This window comes from Saccostrea echinata, unplaced genomic scaffold, assembly GCF_033153115.1.
Source record: "Saccostrea echinata isolate AGI-Se365-2 ecotype Australia unplaced genomic scaffold, CSIRO_AGI_Sech_v1 ptg000054l, whole genome shotgun sequence".
NCBI classification, from domain to species: domain Eukaryota; kingdom Metazoa; phylum Mollusca; class Bivalvia; order Ostreida; family Ostreidae; genus Saccostrea; species Saccostrea echinata.
The window spans coordinates 9451789-9467403 of record NW_026889803.1 but is presented as its reverse complement, the minus strand read 5'-3'; the positions used below and the strand labels follow the sequence as shown (position 1 = coordinate 9467403).

Sequence of the window (15615 nt, the reverse complement as noted above, 5' to 3'; positions counted from 1 at the left end):
GTTCTTTTTCAATGTGTCATTTGCATAGTAGAGATAGTGTATGTGATTTTGTAAGAATTGAAGATTTATTTACATAAGACGTGATTGATGGATAATATTTAACATTTATAAGTAAATGTTATGCTTTGTTTATTGTATTTGATGTTTTTGTTAATATCTAAGGAGGATATACTACAAATTACTTAGATATTTTGTACATATTATGTTGTTTATAATGTCTATAGGATTAAACTCATGTTCCTCAGTCTATACCCCAAGTATATTAGCCATCTAATAACTTGATCGACTTGGTTTGAAAGTATTTTTAGCTAATCCCAAGCAAATGCAAGCATAAAAGTATCAACCACTCCACCGGGTTACTTCATCTCGAAGTAACAGCATTCTATAATACTGGTTAAGTCCGACATGACAACTATTTCTTTTGAAGAAGTGTATTTGGATTACTCAATTTATGCCATCCGTACCTTTCCTATATTGTAAACCACCTCCAGATCTGATAATTAAATATGTTGCTTGTCATTGGATTTCCCTTTCGTATACACATTGTAATAATTTTTAATTTTTGATTTTGCCAATTCATTTAGGTTACTATATATTTAATGACCATATTTGTAGGGTATTTATTTTGTCAAATTATATACACATGTAGTTATTATGCAATTTGGTGAAAAACTAGTATGCTTACAAATATACCACAGCCGTGGTGTAATCTCATGCTCACCCTCTTTTATACGATGGCCGATATCAGCCTGTCTGAAATAAAATTACACGGCCTATAATTTTATTTTTTGTACATGTACATTTCTTGAAATTTGTACATGTACAAAAATATAAAAAGTTACGATTTCGGGAAAAGACAAAATGTACATGTACAATTCTTTAAAATTGTAAATGTACAGACAAAAAAAATCTATAACAGTATATAAAAGATTTCGTCGCTATAATTATTGTACATGTACAATTCTTATATTTAAAATTTTAATTAACATTCATCCGATTCTTGTGCTTGACTTCTGATACCCTCAAACAATAAATCACTAAAACTTGGACCGGAATTTTAAAAAAAGTGGCTTCCATCAGCCACGAATCTCCGATCACTTGACTCTACACTAATTCCGTGTTTCGGAGGTGTGATACGAAGTATGTTAATATTAATTGATTTTTTAATGAAGAAATGATTTTCTTCCTTTTTCTGCAGATCTGCCTCATCAGGAGTTTATTTGCATCATGCATTTCTGCATCTATATATAAAAAATAAAATAATTAATTATTGAAGAGGAGAGAATACCACCCAAATTGCGTTTGTAGGACATAATAGGTAATTTGCTGTGTAATAAATTGCTTCCTCTGTGCGAAACAGATAAAAGTTAAGAAACATACTTTAATTGATATTTCCCACGCGTCCTTTACAAAGGGACCATTATATTTTATTTATTGCGTTCAGGTTATCGAAAGTCAAGTAGGTGAATGCTAATTAAAATTTTAAATTAAATAGAAGAATCTTAATTACATGTACAATAATTATAGTGACAAAATCTTTTTTCGATTTTTTTTGTCTGTACATGTACAACTTATAAGAATTGTACATGTACATTTTGTCTTTTCGCGAAATTGTAAATTTTTATATTTTTGTACTTGTACAGATTTCAAGAAATGTGCAAGTACAAAAGATAAAATTATAGGCCATGTAATTTTATTTTAGACAGGCTGATGTAGGCCATCGTGCTTTTAAGTATTTTAATGCATGTTAACATTTCATAATAAATGGCATTGTTTGGAACTAATTATGTCGCGTTTCATATATTTTGCAAAACAAGCTCAGTGTAATTAAAGGAGTCTTGGCTTTTAGAATTTTAGAAATAAAAATCGACATTATAAACTTCTGAATATTTTGGAATAGTCAGGATATTTAATTTACTGTAAAGAAAAAAAGAAGAAAAAAAAAATTAAAAAAACCCAGAAAACCTTTGAAAAAAACAAACCATATTTAAGCTATAGGCAATATGAATTACTAAAATTTCAGATAGTAGATTGATTCAATTTGATTGAATGTATGTTGTTTTACGTCCCATTCGAAAATTTTTATCTCATATAGAGACGTCACAAAATAAGGGTGAAGTGCTTCAAGACCTATACTCGGTACTCAGGATCATTGAGCAGTAAAGGTTCTTTATAGTTTCATCGCCTAACGTGACAAGGGACCGCGGTTAATTCTTCGATTTCACTTCTAGCGCCTAGCGCTTGGAGAAGAAACAGTCACTACCTATATTAAAGTCTTACGTTTGACGCTACGCTGCGAACGAGAATCAAACTCGGGCTTCCTACCTCTAGGCTACCATACAGGTCTCCAGACACGTAGATACGTATCTGATCACCAGAAAAGCAAAATAATTTGTTGACCAAAAAATACCTTTACCCCATCCCCTAAGGAAATACAGATAATATCTAAATTTAAATATTATTCTTTAATCAGCTATGAAAAATTATAAATGACAACAAGTCTTCAAATATCATCTGCTACACTGAGAAACAAATACTTGATTTTAAATCATGCATTTATGCAATTTGGTGCAATTGTTGTTACAGATAGGACATTTGATTTAAAGATTAGTTACTTGTACTTACCTACTCTTTCTGAAGTTTATTTTTCTGGAACCAGTTTATTTGCACAGTGATGGGTTACATACTATTAATGCGCATCTGGTGCATCAAAATTGTTACCATATATAATTTACATTGTGAAAATTTTAAAAAAATTATTAAAGCTGACATGAATTCTTAAAAACGCAACATTTGCATCAATGTACGACTTGTTTCATACCAACTATTCCGCCATATTTCTTTCAGATACCTTGTCTTATTGTAACGATGTATACCCCAGTGCCCTCGTTACACTTGAGTGAATTTTTGGTTTGGCTATCGACGCGTGCACATCTCCGATAGTAAAGCATTTGGGAACACGTGAATTGATGAAAACATTTGAAAACCAGAATAGATAAATACAGTCATAACGATAATTATGAATAATTATCGTTTTGAATAACATAAATGCAAGTTTGGAAGAAAAAACATTAATTGTTGCGCGTGTTTTTTAAAAGTATACCAATATATGCACAATAAACTTGAAATAATACACAGTAAAACTCGTACAAACAATTTGCAATAATCTATCGTAAGAATGGAACAAACCACCACTCCACCAGCGTATTTTCTATGCATGTACATATGCATTCAAATACAATTGGTGTATATCGAGAGAACACGTCGAACACTGTAAACTTATTCATACCTGGAAATAGACCACCGTACCCGTTCGAAGATGTGCACATGCCGAATAATTTACACCTTGTATTCCATTTATTGAAATATGCATCACAAAAAAGTAATAAACTCCATAAATACTCAACAGTAAACACGTTGTCACTTCATCGTACAGCCTAGCACTCGAATACGCTTAGTCCGTACTGATCAGATTTTGGTCAGGGAAAATATCAAAAGTGAAAAAGGGAATTAGTATTTGCGCGACTGGATAAAAAAAAAAAGAAATCACTAAAAAAATAAAAAAAAAAAAAAAGGTCTAATTGCTGATTATGTAAAAACTAATTTGAGTAATTTGGTGTGAAAAAAGATTTAGAACACGACATGAGAGCATTTAACCAGAACACAAATTAACAAATATACACATACGTGGAGCGCGGGGGGGGGGGGGGGGATACTCCCTTTTCTCAGAGTGTCTTTCAGGCACGTAGCATCTAAGAAATAATTGACACTTTACCTGAAAAATCTTTGACAAGCAAAAAAAAAAAAAAAAAAAAAAAAAAATAATAATAATTATAATAATAATAATAATAATAACTAGACGAGCTTGTGCAAAGCAACAAATAAGTCTTCCGTCTAAATTTCAAGGAGATGAGATCGAGATCTCGAGACATCTACGGTCATATGAGCAAGAATGAGCCATTTACCATTACTTCCGGTGTGCCTGGAAGTGACGTCATTTTGACGACTTTTAATGATCTCCTTAGCTGCTACTTGTCATTTTGAACAGCTTTGCTTCTATGATGCTATACAAATTCTCAATACTTTTTGAGATATCAGGAAAAAACTTTTGGCCCCTGTAGCTCCCTAATTTTAGGGGCCAGCCCCTAATTGTTGATATCCTTTGAAAGATCGTAACACTCTACACAACTTTTGTTCTATATGTTTTAACAAAATTTTTACAGGTAAAAAGATATTGTAGAAAAGGTGTTAGAAATTTTAAAAATCCCGTTAGGACTTTTTTCGGGCCATAGCGAGCGACGAAGTGCGGCACTTCCGGAGAAAGAGAAATGCGTCTGTCACATCTACACATGTTGCTCTATCATCGCCGAAAAATGTCACATTTCTGTCTACAAGCGCTTTTGAAAAAACTACTGGACAAAGTGACCCTCTGAAAATCACTAAATCGCGGAAAGCTCGGAACCGGAAGTGACGTCATCAAAACAAAAAAATATATATCTAGATTTTTTGATCTGTAAGTTTCAGGAAAATCGAGAGAGCCGTTTCCGAGAACTCGCGTGCACAAAATCGATAAGAAAAAAAAAATCGAGATCGAGAGACATCTACGGTCATATGAGCAAGAATGAGCCATTTAACATTACTTCCGGTCTGACCGGAAGTGACGTCATTTTGACGACTTTTAATGATCTCCTTAGCTGCTACTTGTCATTTTGAACAACTTTGCTTCTATGATGCTATACAAATTCTCAATACTTTTTGAGATATCATGAGAACACTTTTTGCCCCTCTAGCTCCCTAATTTTAGGGGCCAGCCCCTTATTGTTGATATCCTTTAAAAGATTGTGACATTCTACACAACTTTTGTTCTATATGTTCTAACAAAATATTTACAGGTAAAAAGATATTGTAGAAAAAGTGTTAAAAATTTTGAAATTCTCGATATGCCTTTTTTCGGGCCATAGCGAGCGTCGGCGTGCAGCAATTCCGGTGATAATGAAATACGTTTGTCACATCTACATATATTGTCCTATCATCGCTGAAAATCTCAAGTTTCTCTCTTAAGCCATTTTTGAGAAAACTCGCGGACAAACTGACCCTCTAAAATTCATTAAAATGCAGAAACCTCGGAACCGGAAGTGACGTCATCAAAACAAAAAAATATATATATCTAGATTTTTTGATGTTCTATCAGACCTGAAAGTTTCATGAAAATCGAGAGAGCCGTTTCCGAGAACTCGCGTGCACAAAATCGGTAAGAAAAAGAATAATAAAAACTGTGGAAAAGAAACCTAAGAATAACAAGAAGGTCTTCCGCTGAAGACGGAAGACCTTAACTAGAAACTCATTGCGAGCAATGAGAGGTCTTCCGTCCGATTCTGAAAATAAAAAAAAATCACGCTGAAAAAGTGATAAAAGAAATTCAGCGTGAAAATCCAAGAAAGCTAACCATTAACCATTCCCTTTTTTGCATCACTTTCTGTCACGACCGGAAGTAACGGCGATGCAAGATTTTCTCACGATTCAAATAAACTGATGACTGACTATCAGACCTGAAAGTTTTACACTTCAGTCGTTTACTGTTGCCGAGCAATATTGTGATTTATTGATTGATTGTATGTTGTTTAACGTCCCATTCGAGAATTTTTCACTCATATAGAGACGTCACCATATACCGGTGAAGGGCTTCAAATTTTGACCTTTACTCGGCACTCAGGGCCACTGAGCAGTGAGGGATCTTTAACGTGCCAACGTCTGCCGTGACACGGGGCCTCGGTTTTTAAGGTCTCATCCGAAGGACCCGCAACTTTCACTTCAAAGTGCCGAGCGCATGGCGAAGGAACAGTTGCTACCATTTTTATCGACTTAGGTCAGTCGCGGCCGAGATTCGAACTCACGACCTACCGGTCACGGAGCGAGCGCTCTACCGACTGAGCTACCGTGAACGGTAGCAATATTGTGAGAACAAATTCTAATTTTGAGGACAGGTAAACACTCGACCGGAAGTGAATTTTATAAAAATCTCTGCAAACTTTTTCAATCAAAAAGATGAAAACATACATAAAACTCCTAGAAGACTCTCTATTAACCCTGTAAATCCCAGAGAAAAATATTGAAAAACAAAAAGTTGCAAATTTAACATTTTTGAATTCATTTCCGTTTGCAACCGCAAGTAAGAACGACGAAAAATAATGGTCAATCACCATATCTACATTTGATGCTCTATCACCTCAGCAAGTTTCATATTCATATCTTTAGCCATTCTCTGATGATACTGTTTACTTTCTTTTATTCTTTATGTGTTCAACTTTTTATTTCATGTAATTCCATATACAGGCATGTCCATGTAATCTTTTTCTGCACTTCTATATACTTCTGCATCAGACCATTTGTCTACTACGAAAGGTTGGTCACGATACATTATTTCGCGCAAAACGTCACGGGTAAATATTCGCGCATTTCCTTTGGAATGTATTTTCTATTGAATGGTGATAGCTTCAATGAAATTTCAAAATGTTCTTATAACCTGAATATCGAGTTTGAGAAAGTATATTTATCATATTGTACTTATTATATATCGTATGGATAAGTAACACTAAAGCAGTGATTTAGGTAAGATTTTCTACAAGTTTTATTTTCCTGTTTACCTCCAAAGTGGACTATCCAGATTAGTTACACATTCATGAAAAGACTGGAATGTTTCGCCCAAAAACATGTCTCGTCCTGCGACGGTCAAGGAATCTGATACCATTTATGTTCAATAACAAAATCTTTTAGAAAAAAAATATTTATATCAACTTCATAAAACAATCTTTAAAAAAATGGTTTTCTTATTTTTGTCTTTTTTGTTCATTTAATATGACACAAGCCTTCATGGGGGAAAAAACAACGTAATACCACGTAATAATAGCTATATATTGATTGCTTTAGTCAGGCAAGTTTCTTGAAAAGCTATTACTTATAACCATGGTTTAGGATCAGTTTTCCCGTGGTGTAAAACAAAAGGTTGTAGTTACCGTATTTCCACTTGTAGTCATGTCGTTTTTCTACTTTGAGATACAGACAAGAACAATTACAGTGTATAGTAGACGTTTGAGGAAACCCCGGATTAAAACTCTAGTTCGAAACAGAATTGCAACGTAATTGTGATGTGACAATCCAACAATTCCTTCACATTTCTTTGATCCTTATGGTACCTTCATTCAAACAAACGCTCGGCTGACTCCGTAAATTCCGACCTACTTATCGGAGTTTACGGAGACAGCCGCCATTTTGGACTACCGCTTCAAATTTAGAAATGCGAATATCTAGAGTTTGGATTGAGCAATTCTAAAATAAATTATATATTGAGCATTTTCAGAAGAGCCTCTATTAACCTTATTAAAATAAAAGAAAAATATAGAAAAACAAAAAAGTTTTAAAATTCGACTTTTTTAAATTCGCATCCGGTAACGACCGGAAGTACTGACGACGCACAAAAAGGTGATTCCCCTCATCTAAAAAACATAACCTATCATCTCTAACAAGTCTCCAGTTCATATCTTAAACCATTTTTGAAAAAGGGGGGGGGACAAAATTTCATTTTAAAATCAGAAAACTGTCAATAACTTGGCACCGGAAGCGAGTTTTCCAAATTTTCTTTCTAATGAACAAAGTCCATTTGACGACGCATAATTCCTGAAAGTTTCATTTAAAGCCACTGAATAGTTTTCGAGAAATCGCCTGCACAAAATTTTGGGGAAAAAAATAATAAGAAGAAACAGTAGAATCACTATAAGGTCTTCCGTGAAGACGAAAGACCTTAATAACTAGATGAGATCTCGTTGCGAGCAACGAGAAGGTCTTCTGTCCGATTTTTCGATAAGATGAGATAAGATTTTGACTATGATCTCTGTTAAAAGATAATAATATATAGACTTCCCTAATTAGATTTCATTCTTTTGATTTATATAACATTATCAAAGAGCTATAGATGACAGGCTTTTGGCCCCTCTGAGCCCCTAGTTTGAGGGGTCGCCCCCTTTTTCTTCATATCAATTGAAAGGTCTTGTGATTTTAAGACTTTTTATTCAAGACCTCAATCGTTGTGGAGATATCCTGTTTAGAAATATTGAGGGGCCAGCCCTTCAAGTCCTGAATGGGGCCGTTTGACAAAAATTGAAAGGATGCATATTGTTAGAACATTATTCTGAACATATAATTTATCAAATAATTTCCCTTTTACAAGATATAAAGCGTTAAAGATGTAGCATCCTGGTCCCTTGTGAACCCTTATTACGTAACGGGGGTCAGCCCCTTTTTCTTGATATCAAATGAAAGGTCTTGTGATTTTGTTCAACAGCTATGCAGAGATTTCTTTTCGTTGTGGAGATATGCTGAATGGAAATATTTAGGGGCCACCCCTCCAAGTCCTTAATGGGGCCGTTTGACAAAAATTGAAAGGGTACATATTGTTTAAAACATTATTCTGACCATCTTTTGTTCAGTATTGCATATCAAAATATTCCCCTTTTTCGAGATATAAAGCGTCAAAGATTTAGCATTCTGGCCCCTAAAGACCCCTTATTACGTAACATATGAACATAATCTTATAATATATTGTTGCAAATCGTTAAGATAAACATCTTTGCTTCAGTAATGTATTACAAAATATTGATCGTTAGAGTTATAGATGGAAGACTTTTGGCCCCTCTGAGCCCCTAATTTGTGGGGTCAGTCCCTTTCTCTTTATACCAAATGAAAGGTCTTATTATTTTGCATGTTTTTTGTTTTATATGTTTTAGCAAAATATTTGCAGGTAAAAAGATATAAAGGAAAACGTGTCAAATTTTGTGAGATGCTTGTGAGCCAATTTTTCGAGCCCAGCCGAGCTTCAAGGCATTTTGAGCTGGAAAAATACAGATGCCAAATGGCACATCTATAATCTTTCCTCTATCTTCACTGAAAATCTTAACTCAATATCTAAAGTCATTTAGGAGGAATTTCCAGGACAAGCCGACCCTGTAAAAATCAGAAAATCCTCAATATCTCAAGATAGGAAGTGACGTCATCAATGAAAAAAATTTCCAATAAGGTTCAGATCAATACCTATCAGATCTGAAAGTTTCATGAAAATCGGCCAAGTTGTTTATGAGAACTCGCGTGCACAAAATCGGTAAGAATAATAATAATAAAAATAATAATAATAGGGAAAAAGAAACAGAACGAAAACAATAAGGTCTTCCGTTGGAAACAGAAGACCTTAAAAATAGTGGAAAAGAAAGCTAAGAATAAGAAGAAGGTCTTCCGCTGAAGACGGAAGACCTTAATAAAACAAAAGAGAAATCATTGCTCCTGGACAATTTACTAGTCATTAAACATTATTTAATGTTTCCGTAAATGTCTTTTTTTTTAAAAAAAAAAATTGCTCCTCCAGCAGGGATCGAACTCAAAACCCTTGGTTTGAAAGGCAGGTGCGCTAACCATTAGGCCACGCATTCCGATAACATTAGTAAGTTAAAATGTTTAGGACTATAGAATAAATGCAAGCGTATTTTTAGAATCGGTAGGGGAAGAAATAAGTTCCGTAAAAGGAAATAGTTCCTGAACTTGCAAGCAGTATATAAAATAAGGAGGGACGGGCTGCGTGAGAAAACGTTAACACTGTTCCCTAAAGAAAATGTACTAGTGGACTGTAGCCCGATTCATCGATATTGTGAGCATGCTGAATTTTTTGTAAATACATGTAGCTTTGTTGAAAGCTTTAAAGATCGGGTTCGGATTTTAACATTTCTGACTGAATATCCTGAAATAAATATGAAACATTTAAATAAGCATTTCTTTGGTTTAAATTAAATATATGTAGCACAAATTAAACTCCCAACATGCATTTTCAGAAGGGACACACGACAATGAAAGCGAGAATTGTTTTTAATATACCGAAAATCGCTATTTCTGGAAACTGATTAATTCCAAGGCCTGTAGTTTTAACATTAACTATTTTTTTAAAAAAAATATTTTAAAAATGGCACCAGGTTATTGAATGACTAAGATACACATAAAGGTAAAATTTTCGACATCAATTCACATCATTCGTATTTAAACTTTTAATGCGAGTATTTACTTTGATTTTGTTTTTCTGTAAATTCTTAGATCCACGCCTTGGCTGATCTAATGAATGCCAAGTAAAGTGTACTTTGATACACACGCACTGGCCATCATTTACGTAACAGCCTAGATAACTGCATGTTATTTGAAGACCCGCCACTTTGTTTTTCTGTAAATACTTTGATCCACGCCTTGGCCGTTCTAATCGATGCCATGTTTAGTGCATTCTGATACACACGCGCTGACCAGGATTAGATAACTGCATGTATTTTGAAGACCCACCACTACCCAAGCGATATTGTCTCTGTGACTCTCTATGATTTATGTGTAGTTTTTTCTTTTTTAAGATGGCCTGTTTGACATGCAGATCAATGAGCAGTTTTGTTTACATCTCTATATTTAGAAATCGTGTCATTTGCCAGACCACCAGCTTATCAAAGGGCAGCTTACACTGGGGCTTCATATCCGGTGCTACAAACTTAATGTGTCATCTTTCTCGAGAGATGACAATAACGATGCTGTCTTCGACGGTTTGGTTGCGGGAGTTCAATCCCATAACGACAGAAGTCAATTCTTGTCGATTGATGTGCGGCAGTGCCTGAGGCTGCAAGAGAGGAAATAGTTGATCATACTGTTGACAATTTTCACAGCGATTGTGAAGTGGGCGGAGCTTCGCCAGCTTTCCCGCCATCAATGTTGATGGACGCTGCGCCGTCCCAGAATGCTATGCTCAAAACAAATATGGCTGATCCCATTGATGAAGACCAAGATCACGTGCATTGGAAAACTGTTTTTTTCATAATCAACAGATTATCAACCAACTCATGTTGAAAAGACCATTGGTTGTTAATACAGCCGAACTGCCTGTTTCTAAGAGACATAAGGCATGTATTCTATTCTGACATAAAATAAATAAATAATCGTAGCAACAGAATTTCTAAACGGATAATACAAGCAATATTTAAAGTTATATTTTAAAATGAATAATCTAGTCTGATTAAGACATTGTTACGGCAAGATGTAGAACTGTATGATGCCATAATTTTAGAAATTAGACATGGGTCATTGTCTTTTCAGATTGCTAATTATCCCAATGAAACTATGTCAGACAGTGGCACAGAAGACACACTTGATGACTTGATATCAAAAGTACAAAAGGAAAAAGACGGAGGAGAAGAGGAACAAGAAGCCAATTTCCTAGACTCCTTAGAGGAATTTATGATAAAAGACGACAGAACGGGACCAGCTCTAAGCGCTGAGTTCTGAACACAAATTTTCAAGTAAGGGCAACAGAAGAGAAAGCGAAAACTTTATGTGAGAAACACCACAGACCAGAAAATTGCACCAACATGACTGCTCCGAGGATTAATGAAGAGATTTGGCCATCTTTAAAGAAAAAGTCACAGTCAATAGACTTTAAAATTCAGAAGTCACAAAACATTGTCTTAAAGGCTTTGACTCCAGCATGCAGACTACTGGACAAACTGATTTCCGCAAGAAAATCAAAAACATCAGGAATCAAAGATACGGACGAATGCCTTGAACTAGCGCAGGATACAGTGAAATACTTCAGTTGGCGTTCACAGACTTATCACATAATAGGAGATATCTAATTCGCCCAGAATTAAAACAAAGCTATAAACCTCTTTGTAATGATTCAAACAAAGTAACAGAATTTCTCTTTGGGGATAATGTGGATGAAAAAATAAAAAAAAAAACTGACACGTCAGAAAGAGTGAGCAAAAAATTCCAAGGATATAATTTTCAGCCTTCATCCACAGGAAAAAGTCAAGGAATTCACAAATCCCATGGCTCTGGCTACAAAATTGGTTGGAAAACACAGCCACCTCACGGCAACTATCCCCAGTCATCTTACAAATACAACCAAAACAACAATGGGTCTTTTTTAGGGAAAGGCCGGGGCAGGAGACCACCTCCAACCCAAGAGAAAAAGTAGAACTTTCTACACAGCCAAAAATCACAGACTTTGCTCATCTTGACCATCCTGTAAGTACAATAAATAGTGGGGGAAAATACAACATTCCTGAGCAATTTCAAAATACACCTGAAAATTTTCATGCAGGAAAAAATTGTTTTAATTTTGACAATTGGAAGGAGTTAACGTCCGATAGAAAAATTCTAAAACTGTACTAGGATATCAACTTGACTTTTTGCAGTGTCCTTTGCAAGATAGGCTTCCTCATCAAATAAGGTTTTCTCCAGAAGAAATGATTGTCATTGATACAGAAATTCAAAAACTCCTTGATAAAAATGTGATTGAAAAGACAAACAGAGTTAAAAATGACTTTATTTCAAACATTTTCACTAGGAAAAAACGTAATGGGACTTTTAGATTAATTCTAAATTTACGAGATTTAAACAAGGATGTTGAGTATCACCATTTCAAAATGGAAAGTATAAGAAGTGCTTTGTGTTTAGTAAAGCAAGATTGTTGGCTGGCTTCGGTAGACTTGAAAGATGCCTATTATTCTGTGCCAATATATTCCACAGACAGAAAATTCTTAAAATTCATATGGAGAGATCAGTGTTTTCAATACACTTGCTTACGTAATGGACTATCTTCTGCTCCACGTGTGTTTACAAAACTTTTAAAACCAGTTTTTAGTACACTGAGAAAGCAAGGATTTGAAAGTGTGCCATACGTAGATGACATCTTACTGTTAGGTGATAGTTTTGAACATTGTGCACAAAATATAGGAAGTACATCAACATTACTTGACAAATTAGGATTAACAATTCATCCTACCAAATCTGTTATTATTGTGCCTGTGCAAGAAATAGCATTTTTAGGGTTTCTTATAAATTCTAAGAAAATGACATTCATTATTGCAAGACAAAGCCAATGAAATAAAGGATCTGGGATCTAAATTAATTATCAAACATGAAATTCAGATAAGAGAAATGGCACAGCTTATTGGAAAAATGGTTGCAGCTTCTCCAGCTGTTCAACACGCACCTTTACGATACAGAAATCTTGAAATTTTCAAAGATAATATGTTACGACACAACAGAGGAGATTTGGACAAAAAGATTCTTTTGACTGTCGAATCTATTAAAGATATTTCATGGTGGTGTGACAATATTTGCACAAGTTCAAAGCCATTCTGATTCCTACTGTATATTCTGGACATAATTTTAGAAACAGATAGTTCTCAAAAAGGATGGGGAGGTTGTGAAATAAAGTCTGGTAAGAAGACTGGTGGAAATTGGTCCTATGAAGAGAAGCTTTATCACATTAACTATCTAGAACTGAAAGCTGTTTTCCTCAGTATTAAAACATTTTGTAGCACATCAGAAAACACACACCTTCAAGTTAGATTGGACAATATGGTGGCTATGCATTATATAAACAACATGGGGGGGGGGGGGGGCAGAATTCCTGAACTCAACTTGTTAGCTAGGGACATCTGGTTTTGGTGTATAGCAAGGAACATATGGATAAGCGCCTCTCATATTCCTGGCATTGACAATGTAGAAGCAGATAGACTGTCACGTACTATTAATGATGATTTAGAGTGGAAACTTAATGAGACTGTTTTTCACAAGATTTGTCAAATATTTACTTTAAAAGATGGAATGGACTTGTTTGCATCCAGATTAAATCATCAACTTGAAAGATAGGTGTCTTTTCTCCCAGACCCTGAAGCCATTTGTGTTGATGCATTTTTTTTTCCATGGAAAAATGACAATTTTTATTTTTCCCTCCTTTCAGTATGCTGGGAAAAGTATTACAGAAAATTCAACAGGAAAAAACAAATACAGTAGTAATAGCACCACTGTGGCCCACACAAGTCTGGTTTCCAGCACTCCTGAAAATGGTTTATCAACAACCTTACCTTCTGAACAACAAAAACCTCCTCACAATACCAACAGACCCAAACAGACAACACAGGATTCCAAAGCTGAAGATGGGATGTTTTCCGTTGCCCGGAAACTTCTCCAAGACAGAGGAATATCAGAAGACCTTGCCTTGGTCATCTTCAACTCCTGGAGGAAATCTTCTCAAAGACAATACTGGAGTTATATCAAACGATGGCTGCAGTTTTGCGATACTGGGAAGATTGATTCATTTAATCCCACTGTAAATAATTTTCTTTGATTTTTACAAACTTTGTTTGATCAAGCATTGTCATATAGTGCAATTAATACAGCCAGATCTGCTGTTTCATCATTGTTGTCTCTGTGTGGAAAAGAAAATTTTGGATCTCATACTCTAATTAAGAGATATTTAAAAGGTGTTTTTGTAAAACGACCAATGTTGCCAAAATATAACTGCACATGGGAAGTGTCAATAGTTATAAATTATTTGAAAACCATTAACAGATTTATCCTTGAAACTTTTGTCATGTAAAGTTATTATGTTGTTAGCTTTATTGACTGGTCAGAGAGGTCAAACATTACATTTGTTAACTGTTGATGATGTAGTTGTAGAAAAGGATCATGTAGAAATTAGATATAGTTCCCTGATAAAAACTTCTACACCAGGAAAGCATGTAAATAATGTGAAGTTCCCAATGTATGTAGAAAAGGAATGGTGTATTGTGAAGACACTATGTGAGTACTTAGAAAGAAAAAAAACTTATAAGACAAGATAATAAATTGTTTATCAGTACTATAAAACCTCATACGGGTGTTAGCAGAGATACCATAAGTAGATGGATACGAGATACAATGAAACTGTCTGGAATAGATGTATCTAAGTTTTGTCCACATTCAAGACGGGCAGCTGCTACTAGTGCCGCTCATAAAGCAGGTGTACCAATAGACATTATCATGCAGAAAGTTGGCTGGTCGAACGCCAGTATTTTTCAGAAGTTTTATAACAAACCCATACAGAAATATGCACACTTTACTGAAAGTATATTAAAAAGAGTAACTTAAAATGGTTTTGAAGAAAGGATGTAAATAAATGGAATGTTTTTTTTTTTTTTTCATTTTCTACTTCTTGGTTATTTATTTTATGCATAGACAAATACATCAGCTCTGAAATCTTATATGATCCCTCAGTACTTTGATTTGAAAGAATTCTTAAATTAAACGAATATAACTTGTTAGATGAAGTTTGACTGTAATTCTATCAAATCAAATAGTACTGAGGGATCAGATGCCCACCACAAATTTTATTCATATCATAAATAAACCCACCCTTGGGCATTTTAAGTTTCAGTAGATGTGATTGTCTATGGTATCTGAAGTCTGATTGGTTGAATTGAATCACGTGAGCTAAGTCATCTCATCTGATCCCTCAGTACTATTTGATTTGATAGAATTACAATCAAACTTCATCTAACAAGTTATATTCGTTTAATTTAAGAATTAATAAATGCAATATACTTATCTTTATGGAACTCTTTCGCGGTGAAGGTAGGCAACGTCTGTTAGCCGGGGGCAATGTGCTGTTGCATACAATGCGAGATCGAGCATTGTGGATTTTTAAAGGGCAAATATGAAAGAAGTCCTGGTGAAATATCTTGCGGAACATTCACTGAACCACGCTTCCTCAAGTGTTAC

The 15615-nt window shown here is 34.7% G+C and overlaps 1 protein-coding gene across 1 annotated transcript in view; it reads left to right on the top strand.

The window, feature by feature from the left end:
• The window catches only part of LOC133172714 (thioredoxin-related transmembrane protein 2 homolog), a 284179-nt gene that overhangs the window by 259418 nt on the left and 9146 nt on the right, over nt 1-15615 (top strand). The window lies entirely within an intron of this gene.